The sequence below is a fragment of the Arvicanthis niloticus genome, chromosome 14 (genome assembly GCF_011762505.2).
Source record: "Arvicanthis niloticus isolate mArvNil1 chromosome 14, mArvNil1.pat.X, whole genome shotgun sequence".
Taxonomy (NCBI): Eukaryota; Metazoa; Chordata; class Mammalia; order Rodentia; family Muridae; genus Arvicanthis; species Arvicanthis niloticus.
This window is the reverse complement of record NC_047671.1, coordinates 44,133,006-44,146,387: the sequence shown is the minus strand read 5'-3', so window position 1 is coordinate 44,146,387 and position 13,382 is coordinate 44,133,006. Positions and strand designations below refer to the sequence as shown.

At 37.7% G+C, this 13,382-nt stretch overlaps 1 long non-coding RNA gene across 1 annotated transcript in view; it reads right to left on the bottom strand.

Moving 5' to 3' along the window:
- The window catches only part of LOC143434326 (uncharacterized), a 49,965-nt gene extending 37,726 nt beyond the window's left edge, over positions 1–12,239 (bottom strand). The window contains exon 1 of the long non-coding RNA XR_013103746.1: positions 12,104–12,239. This is a non-coding gene — a long non-coding RNA (uncharacterized LOC143434326). The remainder of the gene's footprint in view (positions 1–12,103) is intronic.
- Positions 12,240–13,382: the final 1,143 nt, after the last annotated feature.

The window sequence follows — 13,382 nt, the reverse complement described above, 5'->3', positions numbered from 1 at the left end:
AGAATACATTTTGTATTCTCCCTTTCCTTAAGAAGTCTTTTTTCCCTGGCTTGTCTGTTTAACCTCTGAGAGCTTCAATAACTTCAGGTTTCTTTGACACTAAGGTAAACATTGTCACTGACATCAACCCAGGCATGGTGTTCTTTTCTTATAATCCTAGCACATGAGAGGGGAAGACACTGAAAGAGGATCACTGAAAGCTTAAAGCTAGCAGTCTGTTGTATGGAGTGAGACTATGCCAAAACAGCACCAATTGATGAGATGGCACTTGCCATTGTTTTATGGTTTCTATCACTGTGGAGAGACACTATAACCACAGCAACTCTTAAAATGGAAGACATTTTATTTGAGGCTCACTTACAGTTCAGAGTTTTAGGCCATTGTGGTCATGGCAGAAATCATGCTAGCATGTAGGCAGACATGGTGCTAAAGGAGTAACTGAGAGTTCTACATCCAGATCCAATGGCAGCAGGAAGAGAGAAGGACCATGATGGAGGCTGGCTTGAGCATCTGAAACCTTAAAGCCCACTCCCAGTGACACACTTCCTCCAACAAGGTCACACCTACTCCAACAAGGCCATACCCTGTAATAGCACCACTTCCCATGAGCCTATGGGAGCAATTTTTATTCAGTCCACCACAACCACCAAGCCTGATAAAGTGAATTTGATCTTTATTATTACATGATAAAAAGAGAGAACCAATTCCTACAATTGTCAACTGTCGTCTGGTCTCTTCATATGAAACACACACACACACACATACACACATGTACACACACACAAATACACCTCAGAATACACAGAATAAACAAACAAGTATATAAATACCAATGTAGCTAGAGAAAGCTCAGTGGGCAATGTCCTTGCTGAACAAGCATGACAACTAACTTCAGATTTCAGTGTCTATATAAAAGCTGGATGTGGAACCATGAACATGTAAGTCCAACACTGAGGGCAGAGATAACCAGATCATGGGAAATTTCTGGCTGTTGGTTTAGCTGTAATGACAGCCCCTAGGTTCAATAGGAGACCCTCACCTTCACAGAGGGGGACACACATATATATAAACTCTGACATAAGTTTAAGCCATCATCTGTGACATCATAAGGAATATATTCATGAGAGTAAGGGGTACAGTTTCTTTCTTGCTTATTCACTCCCATTTCACTGTTAGCACTGAGATTAGGAATGATGCTCACTGGTTTATTGATGCACTGATTTAACAGCTGAAACTGCTAGCTGCTACTGTGTATTAGCACTAATTCCCAGAGATCTAACCACAAATCATAATATGAATATTCCATGAAGCTTAAAGTCTAATAATAATTATGTGAGTAAGTTAAAAATGATGTTCAGAGCAGGGAGCTCCACTGCTGGATAAGAGAAGGATATAATTATAATCTTCATGGGAAAGCAGGGAATATATTATTGGGGGAATTGTGGGTAGGGTGAATCAGGCTCTGTGAGTGTGTGTGAGTGAGTTTGTAAGTGTGTGTGTGTGTGTACAGATCCTGCAGAATAGAATATCATTTGTTTCTATATTTTAATTTAATCTTTAATCATGTTTATTCATAACATGTGCTTGGCACACATGGTATACCAATTGAATTTTGTTGAAAGATATTGTCTTCTGAAACTATTAACACACACACAACTTCTTTCCTCTACTTTTTTTTGGTCAATTTGTTTGAAAGATGAAGATTTATCAATATCTAAGGAGCTATGAAGTTGTTAGGATAAAAAGGAAAAAAAGCAATCCAATGATTAAATTTCTTATGAGATTAGTTTTCTTACAGTAGAAAAAGAGACCTGAGGTCCTGACAATGATGGCTGTTACATTACAGATTTAAAGTACATTTCACAGTATAATCTTTCTCTGATGTGGAAACAAAAATTAGGTTTTCTTTTCATATTTTGGGCAATTAGAGAGGGGTCAATTATAGATGATATGAATTTACAGCACCAGCAAATCAAGGACTCTTAGTTGGGGCTTCTATGGCTGTGACAAAAGACTATGGCCAAAAGCAACTTGTAGGGGAAAAGGTTTATTTCCTCTCATACCTAGCAGTCTATCATTTAGGGAAGTCAGTGCAGGAATTCAAGGCAGGAACCGATATAAACACTATGGAGGAGTCTGTGCTTATAGGACTGTTAACCATGTCCTGGTCATTCTTCATTCTTATACCATCCAAAACCATGGGCCCAAGGGTGTCACCACCCCTAACAGAATGATGTCACCTACATTAATCACTAATCAAGAAAGCTCCACAGGCTACCCACAGGCCAGCTTTGAGGGCGAAATTTTCTCCACTGAGGTTGAACTTTTCCAAATGGCTCTAGCCTGTGTCAAGTTGACATAAAACCAGCACAGATGTAAAGGGCATAACAACAGTTCTGCCTCAATGGTCTTTTCTAACATTTGCAACCATAAAATCAACAACGTAGACCAATTTGCTGCATATATAAAAGTTTTACTTCATGAATTAGTTATCTAAAGGAAGTGATTTTATTTTCATAGTACTTTTATTGCCCCAAAACTCACATGGTCATTTTTCAATACAAAATATAAGATCAGGAACCTTGGTGTACAGTGAGTACACACACCCCATAAGGGGCAAAGTCAGTACCCTTCCTGCCCTTGTGGAGTTTGGAGTCTAGGGGTAAGAATAAGGGGAAAATTAACTACAACATGGCAGCAACTTTTTTTTTGTTTTGTTTTGTTTTTTTAGAGACAGGGTTTCTCTGTGTATCCCTGGCTGTCCTGGAACTCACCCTGTAGACCAGGCTGGCTTCAAACTCAGAAATCCGCCTGCCTCTGCCTCCCAAGTGCTGGGATTAAAGGCATGCGCCACCACCACCCCCCGGCCGGCAGCAACTTTTTCTATGTACAATGATGCAATGAAAGAAAGAGGTCAACTAAGGACTGAGAACACAGAAGTGATAATGACACTGTGACATCTATGGTTGACCTGAAAATGAAATTTGGCTTGTACTTTCATATAACAATGGACAAAAAGAGATCTGGTTTGAAAGATGAGCTCTGACCTAGGAAAAATCCAGATATAAGGAACATGTTTGAAAGTTTAGTGTAAGTGAAACATAGTGATAAAAACAACAACAACAACAAACTAGTAATGAGAGGTACATGGCAAGGTGGACAGGGATAAATATTTAGCACCCTGTAGCCTGGCATGCAGTTTGGATTTGACTAAAGGCCCCATAGAAAATTAATTAGTGCTGAATTACATGGCTGCATTTGCATGGTAATGGTCAGTGTGGTATCTATGCAGGTGAAGAAAACTGAACCACTTCACAAATATTTTACAGTTGGAACTATGAGACACTATCATGGATTGGCTTTCCACGTTGAAGGTAAAGAAGGTATCAAAGATGGTGACTGTGCAAAGATGTCTTCCTTTAGAAGGATGCAGTGGTAACCTTTAGTTTTTCTGCCTTACACAGTAAGAAAAAGCCTTGGAGTTATGAGATTTGGCAATGTGTGGAAGTTGGATAGCTTCAATCACTTGACATACAAGCTTCCTGTGCTCACTTCTCCGGGCCTTTTGTGGTTTTCAGAATTCAGCAGTAACAAACATTAGTGCTGAATTTATGCTGTCACAGTGAGAACAATGTGGCTGAGAAGACTATCTCAGGATTTACAACACCAGATTTTTTATTCTGAAAATTCCAAGGTCCAAGGAATGTTGGTTGAGATGAGAGTGTCTTGCTTTTCCATGGGGTCTCTCAACATTGCAAATTCTAACTCCCCACTGTAACTAATTTGGCTTCCTTCTCTGTAGTCCTTACTCTTATCCTGTAACTATGAGGTCTGGTACCCATATTGTCTGTTATTTCTCCTATAAAATCATGTGTCTGAATAACTAGTCTCCACCTGGTGTTGCTGTTTGGGAAGATGCTAGGTCATTAAGAAGGTTGAATCATGTTGGAGGCAGGCTTTGAAGTTTTACATCCCACTTCCAATTCTCTCACTTTACTTCCTGTACACAGATGAAATTTGATCAGCCAACCTTCTGCTCCTGTTGCTGTGACTCCCTTGACTGGCACCATGTCTTCTTTATGATGGACAACCACCCCTCTGCAAGTGTAATCCAGAATAAACCCTTCTTCCCCTAAGCTACTTCAGTCAGGTATTTGCCAGAGTTATGGGGCATAAATAAATATATTTCTCGGTTTTTCTGTGATTACAACTAAGCCTAACAACCCATAACCAACCTCTGAAATTGGCATTGTAGAGCAAACCAACTACACAAGCTCCCTTCTGACTTCCACTCTCATGCTATGACATATGTACACACAAATATATGCTTAGATAAGTAAATAAATGTAAGAGTAGAGAAACAACATTAACAAGATCTGAGCACAGGGCTGGCACATGAGGCTCTGAAATCCACCCTCAGTCTATCATTCTCTCTTCAGATTTTGTTGATCTTCTGAGACTAGTAGAAGCACAGCCATTGTCTTAAGACCCTCCCAAGTTTGTGAATAATTTTTCCTAATACCATCTACTTAACAATTCCAAAATTATCCCTTGGGGGGATATCTCTTGTGAGTTGAGTGCCTATGTTCCTTTAAGATACAAGCTGTGTTCCAGGGATAGAGCAGAAAGTGTTCTCAGAGCATGACTCGTACAGATTTCAGGCTCTGTCTGTTATATTTATAAGCGACTTTTCTTTAAATATTTGCATCTTGAATTTATTTTTATTACTATTTGATCCAAAGAACAAAATTGGGAAGCTGGTACTTAGCTACACTTACATGTTAGATGGATATACAACAAAAGCTTTTGAGGTATGGATGTGTGCTCCTTTACTTCTTCCACCAAGGACAACAAATTTTTGGGAAGAAACCTATTTGTCTTCTGCCCTACTGCCTTTTTGTAGAGCAGCAGTCCTTAACCTCTGGGTCATGACCATTAGAAAACATATAATTCTAATGGTCTCAGGAATTGAAACACCACTCAGTAGTAAAATTACATTTATGAAGTTGTAACAAAAATCGATTTATGGTTGGGGGTTTCTAAGGCCATCTGAAGTAAGTATTTCCTTATGGTCACAATCTATAGGTTGAGAATCACTGTCCTAGATATTAGTTGTTTAATATACCCTTAGTGAGAGTTACTTTTGATAGGTTAAAGGTTTGAACTACATTGTTAGAAATGATTGTTCTGGGCAAGTAGATTTGGGTTTCAATTAGAAATAATGAAAAATGTCCAAATCTAGTGATGTAAGTTAAACGTCAGAAAGGCAGCTTCTGGAATCTTAACTCTTTCCAACTTCTTTACTCCAAGTTAAAAATTCTCCCTTTTCTTCTATTTCTCCCTTTAATAGAGTTCTCAATATTTAAGTAATTATATAGATAGATGATGATGATGATGATGAAGATAGATAGATAGATAGATAGATAGATAGATAGATAGATGACAGGTAGATGATAGATGGAAGAATATCATCATATGGGAAGTAAGAGCTGCACCGTGTACTCTGTTGAACTTGAGAAATAGAAGTGAGCTTCAACATGTCCAATTTAAAGAAGCAGAATTAAGAAAACTACAATTGCACATTGCAACTTTAAGTGTGTCTCTTTATTCCTCCAATTTTCTCAAACCCTGACATAATTGGATACCTAGAAAAAAAAAGGACAGAGCAATTTGCTTCAAATGATGCCCTTATTACTTGCCATTTCTGTATACTCAGCACTCATGTTTAATGACTAGATTGCAGAGTATGAGACAAAAGAAAGCATTATCTCTTGAAATCCTCTTTAAGTCTAACACAGCTACTTGGAAAGAACTTACATGAGTCAGTCCCTAGAATAAGAGGTTCTTCTGTGAAGAATTCATTACAACCTTATGCATATCTAGACTTTCTATTGCTTAATTTAAAAAACTCATTGTTAGATTTATTTTTATTTATGTCTGTGTTTTTCTGAATGTATACTAGTCCTATGTGGTCCACTGAGATTAGAAGTGGGCATCTGCTCCTCTGAAGCTGAAGTTGGGGCTTCTGGAAGAGCAACAAGTATTCTTAACTGACGATAAATCTTCTCAGGCCCTGTAGTTGAATCTCAGGGCAATGAATTATTCTGTCAGAGTGGGATCTGGTCACAACACTATTATGAAGTATAAAACCAAAAAAAAAAAAAAAAACCATTTTTGTTTAACAAATTTTCCTTTGGGTCTCATCTCTCTTGTATGGCAGTCATAGCAAATCAGGTTTGTAAATTAAACAAAGAACTTTAAAGACTATCTAATTCTGTAATTTTCTTTGGGGTGGTTTATATCTAACATCTTATAAATAATGCCTACTCTTTCCAGTGACAACACATGTGGTGCTTTAATTCTCAGAATCACAGGGTTTAGCTGGAGCCGGAGGAAGTGAAGGTAAATGTTATGTGCACTAAACTTCAATGCATTCGCTCAATCATTTCATCCTAGCTTAAGTCATCTAACCACTGTGACCCAGGGAAGAAAAAAGCAAAAATACATTCTCATATTCAATGTTTGATGGGAAAGGACTCATGCAGGAAATAAAGGATTCTAAGAAAGAATGGTGTTATACAGCCTTTGCCTGCCTATAGAGCTCTCTCAGAAATATCTTTATGGTCCAGTTAAAGAAATGATACTACAGAGAGGTCTTTATCTCCTTTTTTTTTTTTTTTTTTTTTTTTTCATCTGCAAGCATATGTAATGTTTGCTCTGTTGTCCTTGATGACAGACCACCCTCCTATCTGACCCTCTTTTACTTCCCTATTTACTCTCCATCCCCATGAATCTCTTTCTCACATTCATGTTTTGTTCTGTGATGATCCACTGAGTTTACCTTGGGCTGTCTATATGACCATCAATTTGGAGCTATCTTTTGGAGTCTTGGGGCTCAGCAATAGGTATATTGCTGCTGAAAATGATTTCCTATGTCCATTAATCTATCAAGAGTCAGTAGCTCAGGAGTAAGAGGTAGGGTTCTATAAGCTCTTTCCCACCCAAAACTGTCTACAATGTCATTCTTCAGCAGGCCCATTGCAGGTAACTGATGTTGTTATTAATTCACATTTGTAGGGATTATATTCAATACATATGGAGAGATTTCATAATAATTCACCCTATTGTATGCCTCATACATCCTGCCCTCTTTTCCATAAAGTTCCTCATGCTTTAGAGGGAGTATGTTATATGTCTTGTCTGATACTAAGGCCTCAACCATCAGTCATTCTCAGCATCTCTAAGAGCTACAGGTCTCTACATTCACCACGATTCACTACAAAAAGAAGCTTCTCTGATTAGGACCAAGATTAGCTTTCATCTATTAATACAAGCATACATATTCACAATGCAGTTTGATGCCATGTAACTTAGTCAAAACAACAGCAATAAGTTGTTTACTTGGGCCTAGAACCTCCCTAGGAACAGGCAGTTAACTGGGCTCCAATACTAGGAAGAGGCAACTTCCTGTAGAGCAAGACTCAAATCAAATAGGAATAGATGGTTACCTCCTAACAGTCATGACTGCCTTGTGGGGCCTCAGTGCAAAAAAAAAAAAAAAAAATACACTTAGTCCTGCTGTGATTTGAAGTGCCAGGGTCAGTAGGAACTCAAGGAGGGAGGTCTCCATGGAGAAATGGGGAAATTGGTGGATGTGAGAATGGGACCAGGAGAAGAAGACGGAGGGGCACAGTGATCAGAATGTGAAGTAAATAAATTAATCGAAAAAAGAGGAAAGAATTTAGGTGATCTGGAGAGACAGCTGTAAGTACTTATACTTCCTTTTCATCTACTTGAGCAAGAGATATGACTATCCAGAGAAAAAGAGAAAACAGATGGATAAATGGGTAAAGATGGAATTTAGAAACTGAGTCAGGTGGATACCTATGTTAACCTGGAACTTAGCATGTGATCTAAGAACAAGGAATCATAGTACTTGATTTGTGACCTTCTTCATATTTATATACTTTGTTTTGTTCTGGTGACGTTGAATCTGCCTTTTTTTGTTTTTTGTTTTTGTTTTTCACATGTAAAACAATCTCTCCCACTTTGAGGTGCATGGTTGATCCTAGTGAACTTTACCAACCTACAGGTGGTTATCTTAGAGTGTACCTAATTGGTCTCTGTTTTGTGAAGGCATAATAAGAGTAAGTTTGAGAACTTATCCCTGTATATACCTTGCTTTTTTTCTAAAGAATTCAAATACCTGAGGATTTGAGGATGTTCAAAAGGAAGAAATAAAACAAAAACAAACAAACAAACAAACAAAAAAACCCAGGTGTTTCTATCTGATGCTTAATTATCTGTCCTCCATTTATGGGAAGGAAAAACAAGTGATTCATGAACTTCCCTTCATTTGAAAAAATTGTAGAAAATTACATGGAAACTTGACTGGTGTCAAGAACACTTCTGTTTTTCCTGAGGAATTCTGGATTCTGAGTAAAGCTCCATCAGGGCCATAAATGATTTTTAGGGTTTAGTTATGTGTTTTGCAATGTCAGTTTTGTTAAGTTCACCCCTTGTATGTCAGTTCAAAATTGCTTCTCATGCTTCAGATTTAACATGTATATGTTGAGCAGTTTGATCCCAAATACAAGATTCAGAACTTGGGCATTAGGAAAATGATGAAACCATGGGGTTACTTGGCATAATCAATGGAAAAATCCATTAGTGAGTTCATAATTGAGTGGACTATTCAGATTAGTGGGTAATGTAGAGGGTGGGGCTTGATTGGAGGAGGCAGCTTCCTGGGAGGGTTCTTCTGAAGAGTATAATTTTCTTCCAATCTCTTCCTTTCTTCATCTGTCTGGTCACCATGAGATAAAGTCCATTTTATCACATCTGTTTGTTTTTCTGCCTCATCCCTGAAGTGCAGCCAGCCAATTATGGACTCTCAACAAGTGAGTCAGAATAAATCTTTCCTCCTTTATCTCAGGTATTTTGTCATGGTGATGAAAAGTGACTAAGCCACTGTCAGAACTATCCTCACTGTAAAACAGATCCCACCATAGTGAGAACTATCCCTTAAACTTGTTTATCACCTGAGATTGATTTCTAGTCTCTTCAGGAATTGCATGCTAACTGGATATTAAGAACGCTCCATTCTTTCCCAGTCTTTGCTTCTGTCTGCCTTAGAGGTATTCAAAGAGAGTGCTTTTAAAAAGCTCCTTAAACTAGACCAATTCACTCTTTTTTCTTTATTAGAATTTAGCATCCTTGGTACAAATATCAACAATATCACTGAAAAATACATTACATTTTTGTCTACCCCTTCTATGCTTGGATTTTCCCCTTTTTTCTTTTTCTTTTTTCTTTTTTTTTTTCTTTTTTCTTTTTCTTTTTTCTGGTTTGAGCTTATATGTGTCAGTCTTGCAGTCACAACCACTGAATTCATATATTCGACTGTTTTGTTGTATCTGGTAAACACTGTTCCCTTGAAGTCACCCATTACCTCTGCCTTATATAATTCATCCATCTTTTCTTCCACTAGGATATCCGATCTTTGTCAGAAACAATCGATATGCATATCTCATTTAGAGCTAAACATTGTACAGCCTTTATTCTCAGCACATTGACCTAGTAGGGTCTCTGTTAATTGCCATTCACTGCAAAAAGAAGCTTACTTGTCAAAGGTTGTACTTATTTGCAGTATAGTAATAATAATTCAGGAGTTGTTTTGATATTATATCTATTTAGCAGAATAATACTGGGTTATCCCACTAGGACCTGTGACTTATCTAATCATAGTTTCTTAGTCCTATCAATAGTGCCAGTCATGGTTCCATCTCATGAAGTGTAGCCATATGAAAGTCATTGGTTACTGCCATTACATTTGTGATACTGTTGTACCAGTGGGAATATCTACTCTGATCAACTGTTAAAGAAAACTTTAACTTCAATGCAATTTTAAAAATAGTATTTTGGTGATATATACAAGATAAAAGAAATTATTGGTTTAAATAATTTCAAACATTTTAGGAACATAATAGGATGTATTATAACAATACTTAAATGTGAATTGTGAGAAGGAATCATGAAAGTATAATTGTCTCAGTATTTTTATTAACTTTTATTTATTAATCTTTAGGGTACTTTTATATTGGCTATAATGCCTATATTGACAATGAGAAAAGCTACAAAACAGTTGTTTATACTCTGATCTCTACGTGTAATAACTTCATTCCAGTAAATCATTAACAGAAAAAGAAAAAAAGAAAATTTTATAAAATATAAATAATTTCTGATGTTTGAAGCCTAAAGAAAAGTCTAAATAGTTTTCCAAAACCATGACTTGATAAGTATATTTTTCCTAGTCATAGGTGCGGAATAGCCATATTAGTTTTAGAGACACAGTTGGTAGAGACATGTATCATTCTTTTGCAGTAGAACCCTATCTAGGCAAACTTAGTAAGGGTAGAGAGGTAAAAGCAAGATCAGAGAAGAGTGAATATGTGAGATGTAGTTCACCAATTCCAATAGTAAAATGTTAGTCTTTTTTTTTTTTTTTTTAACTTGACCTCTTGCTTTGCTGAGCTTCTTCAGGTTAAGCATTTTAAATTCACTCACAAGAAGCTCTGTTGACATTGTCATTTTATACTGGAAGGAGAAGGCACCAAAATGATGAGAACTACTCTGCACCATGCTTGGGGGCCAAAATGTCACAGACTGCTCTGTCAGTGTTGGAACCTGCACTGCCAAAAGCCATGGGGGCTAAACTGTTAGAGCCCACACTGCCCCCAAGCTGCTCCAGTCCGTGGGTTGGGTTCAGCAAGAGAGAGAGTGAGGACAGACGAGAAGAATGGAGACCAGACAGAGTGTGCTTCAGTCTTAATTCTTCTCTCTTCTAAGTCCCTAGTTCCTAGTACCAAGTCTGGGGTCCTAATTCCTACTTCCTCTGTAATAAATCTCAAGTCCTAATCTCTATTTTAAGTTGCTAGTTCTCTTCCAAGTGCCTGTCTCAAGTACAAGTGTCTAATTCCTAGTTCTCTGTTTCAAGTGTCTAAGTGTCTAATCATTTCTTCTGTCTGACTCTTGCCTTTTATATGTCTCATTTCTAAGCCACGCCTTTAAGTCACACCTTTAAGTCTCAGCTCTAAATCACACCTTTTAAGTCTCACACACCTAAGAGAAGATGCTGGGTATCTAAAACAAGATGTTATCAGAGTGTGCTCAGCTGTTGTAGGCTGTTGTAAACAAGTCTCTTTTGAGGGTATATGGCTGGCTGCAAGAATGATAGCTGCCTTCTGTCAGCTGCCCACACCAAAAGTCATCAGTCCCCAATCCTTCACATTTTCCTCTTTGATTACTGTGCCCCCACTTACTGCCCTTCTTTTAATTCAGAATTCAAACCTTTAAAGAATAGGTCTCAAACAGGTGCTTGAATTATTTTACTTGGTTGGAGTTATCAGTAAATGTCCTAGAAGAGACCAAAAAAACTGAATACCTGGGTCAGATTAAAAAAACAAACAAACAAACCGAAGTTTGTGTGTTTGGTCTCATGTGCAGAATCTTTATCATATATATCACATATGCCATAGTGTGCCCTTCCCCCAGGCCTGAGCAGGCCTGCGAGCATTTTTACCACAATAGACCAAGCAACAGTAGGACCTGAGATACATTGCATTACCAGCCTTGGCATCTTGGAGTCTGCTACCTGAGCTAAGAAGAATGGACTACCTGCTGAGCTAGCCTTGACAACTTCCAGACTGCCATCTCCTTACCCAGCCTCTGGGCTGAACCCAGAAGAGACTCTGGGGGGTACGGGGGCTTCCTTTTTATATGTGAAAGCAAATTATTAAACTTCGGGCCTTGATCAAAATACTTTGTCTTGGCCCCATGTTTCTCTCGCCCTCCATTCCCGTTAATTCCCAGGCTTCCTCTCAGGAGAACCTGGTTACTCATGGCTGCAGGAAGCTACACCATAGGACTGTAGAAATGGGAAGTTTCTGCATAGTTGAAAAGTACAATATGAATTTTTCTCCTTTCCTAGGCTTGCATTCCACTCCCTGTACTATCTCACAGATCCACCATATTGTTTAATTTCCATCCCTTTCAGGTTTACTTAAAAGAATTCTGGTCCAACAGAGGGAACAATAGCTTTTACCTGTTTCACGCCCATCACTATATGAACTTCATCTTCATATGAGACCCTTTATCTTTAGCCAGAAGAAGGTTTTGCTTAGTCATGTTCTTGAAAAGTCCCCAGATCTGTCAACTATCAATCCTGGTAATCAAGATAATGAAGTAGCTTTTGAATTCCAGTTCTGAAGGGTTTAAAACATATGGGTGTGTGTGTGTGTGTGTGTCTGTGTGCGCGCGCGCGTATGTGTGCATGCTCCAGATGAATGCTATTTGGCAGGAGAAAGGATACAATAGAAGAAGAAAGAACAACAGTCAGTATTAGAGGGTGAATGAGCAAGCCACATGATATGCAGCTGTTATAATAAAACCTGTAATTTCATGCTAATTTTTAAATAATAAATAATATAGCTGTAGAGACAGAGATAGAAATGGAAAAAGGGAAAAGGAGGCTAGAGAATAAGGTATAGAACAGAGAGAAACTTCTAAACATTTATAACAGTCAGATAATTTCAAATGTCATATTGATTTAACCTTAGCTTAAATCATTTACTGTTTTAGAGAACCAAATAATTTGTGTATTACAGTTCTAAAAATCTCATTAATTTGTGTATTACAGTTTTTTATGTATTACAGTTTATTTGTGTACTACAGTTATAAGAATTGCATTTATTCTTTCATCAAACCTATGTTTTTAATTTAATTTATAGGAAGTCTCACTCTGAAAAATAATTTAACTTGTGTAAGATCACATATTGTTTTTCTTCCATGCTCTACTCTCCCTAGATGAGGTGGGAAGCCTACTTTCTTAAGTAACAGGTCAAGTCTCAGAGAGGAAATGCCAGAAAAATTTCCCAGTTTCAGAAAATTGTTTGTTTTTTTTTTTTAATGTATTTTGTAAAACTAATGTTCATATCTTTGTTAGGTAATGTCAATACCAAAACTCATAGGGCATTTTTGGTACTTCAAGAAAAAAAGATTTAGTACAGAGAATCAGTTACAATGAACTCAGAAAGAACAAAAGAGGGAAGGCTGGGGCTTAGAACTAGAAGCTCCTATTGAATCTGGACTGAATCCTAGCTGCTCTTGGCAACTGTCTGATGTAGATACTGAGACTGAATCCTTGCATTTGAGCAGGGATACAGGAGCATGTAATTCTCCTGCTGATTTGGAGAATTTTTCTCTATAATGGGATATGCAATACTTCAACTGGGCATACTCCTCCTGGTGCTGCTGTCATGTTTTGGTTTACCACAGACCACTGATACTAAATTGGCATTCTTCTTCTTTGCATCCTATGTCAT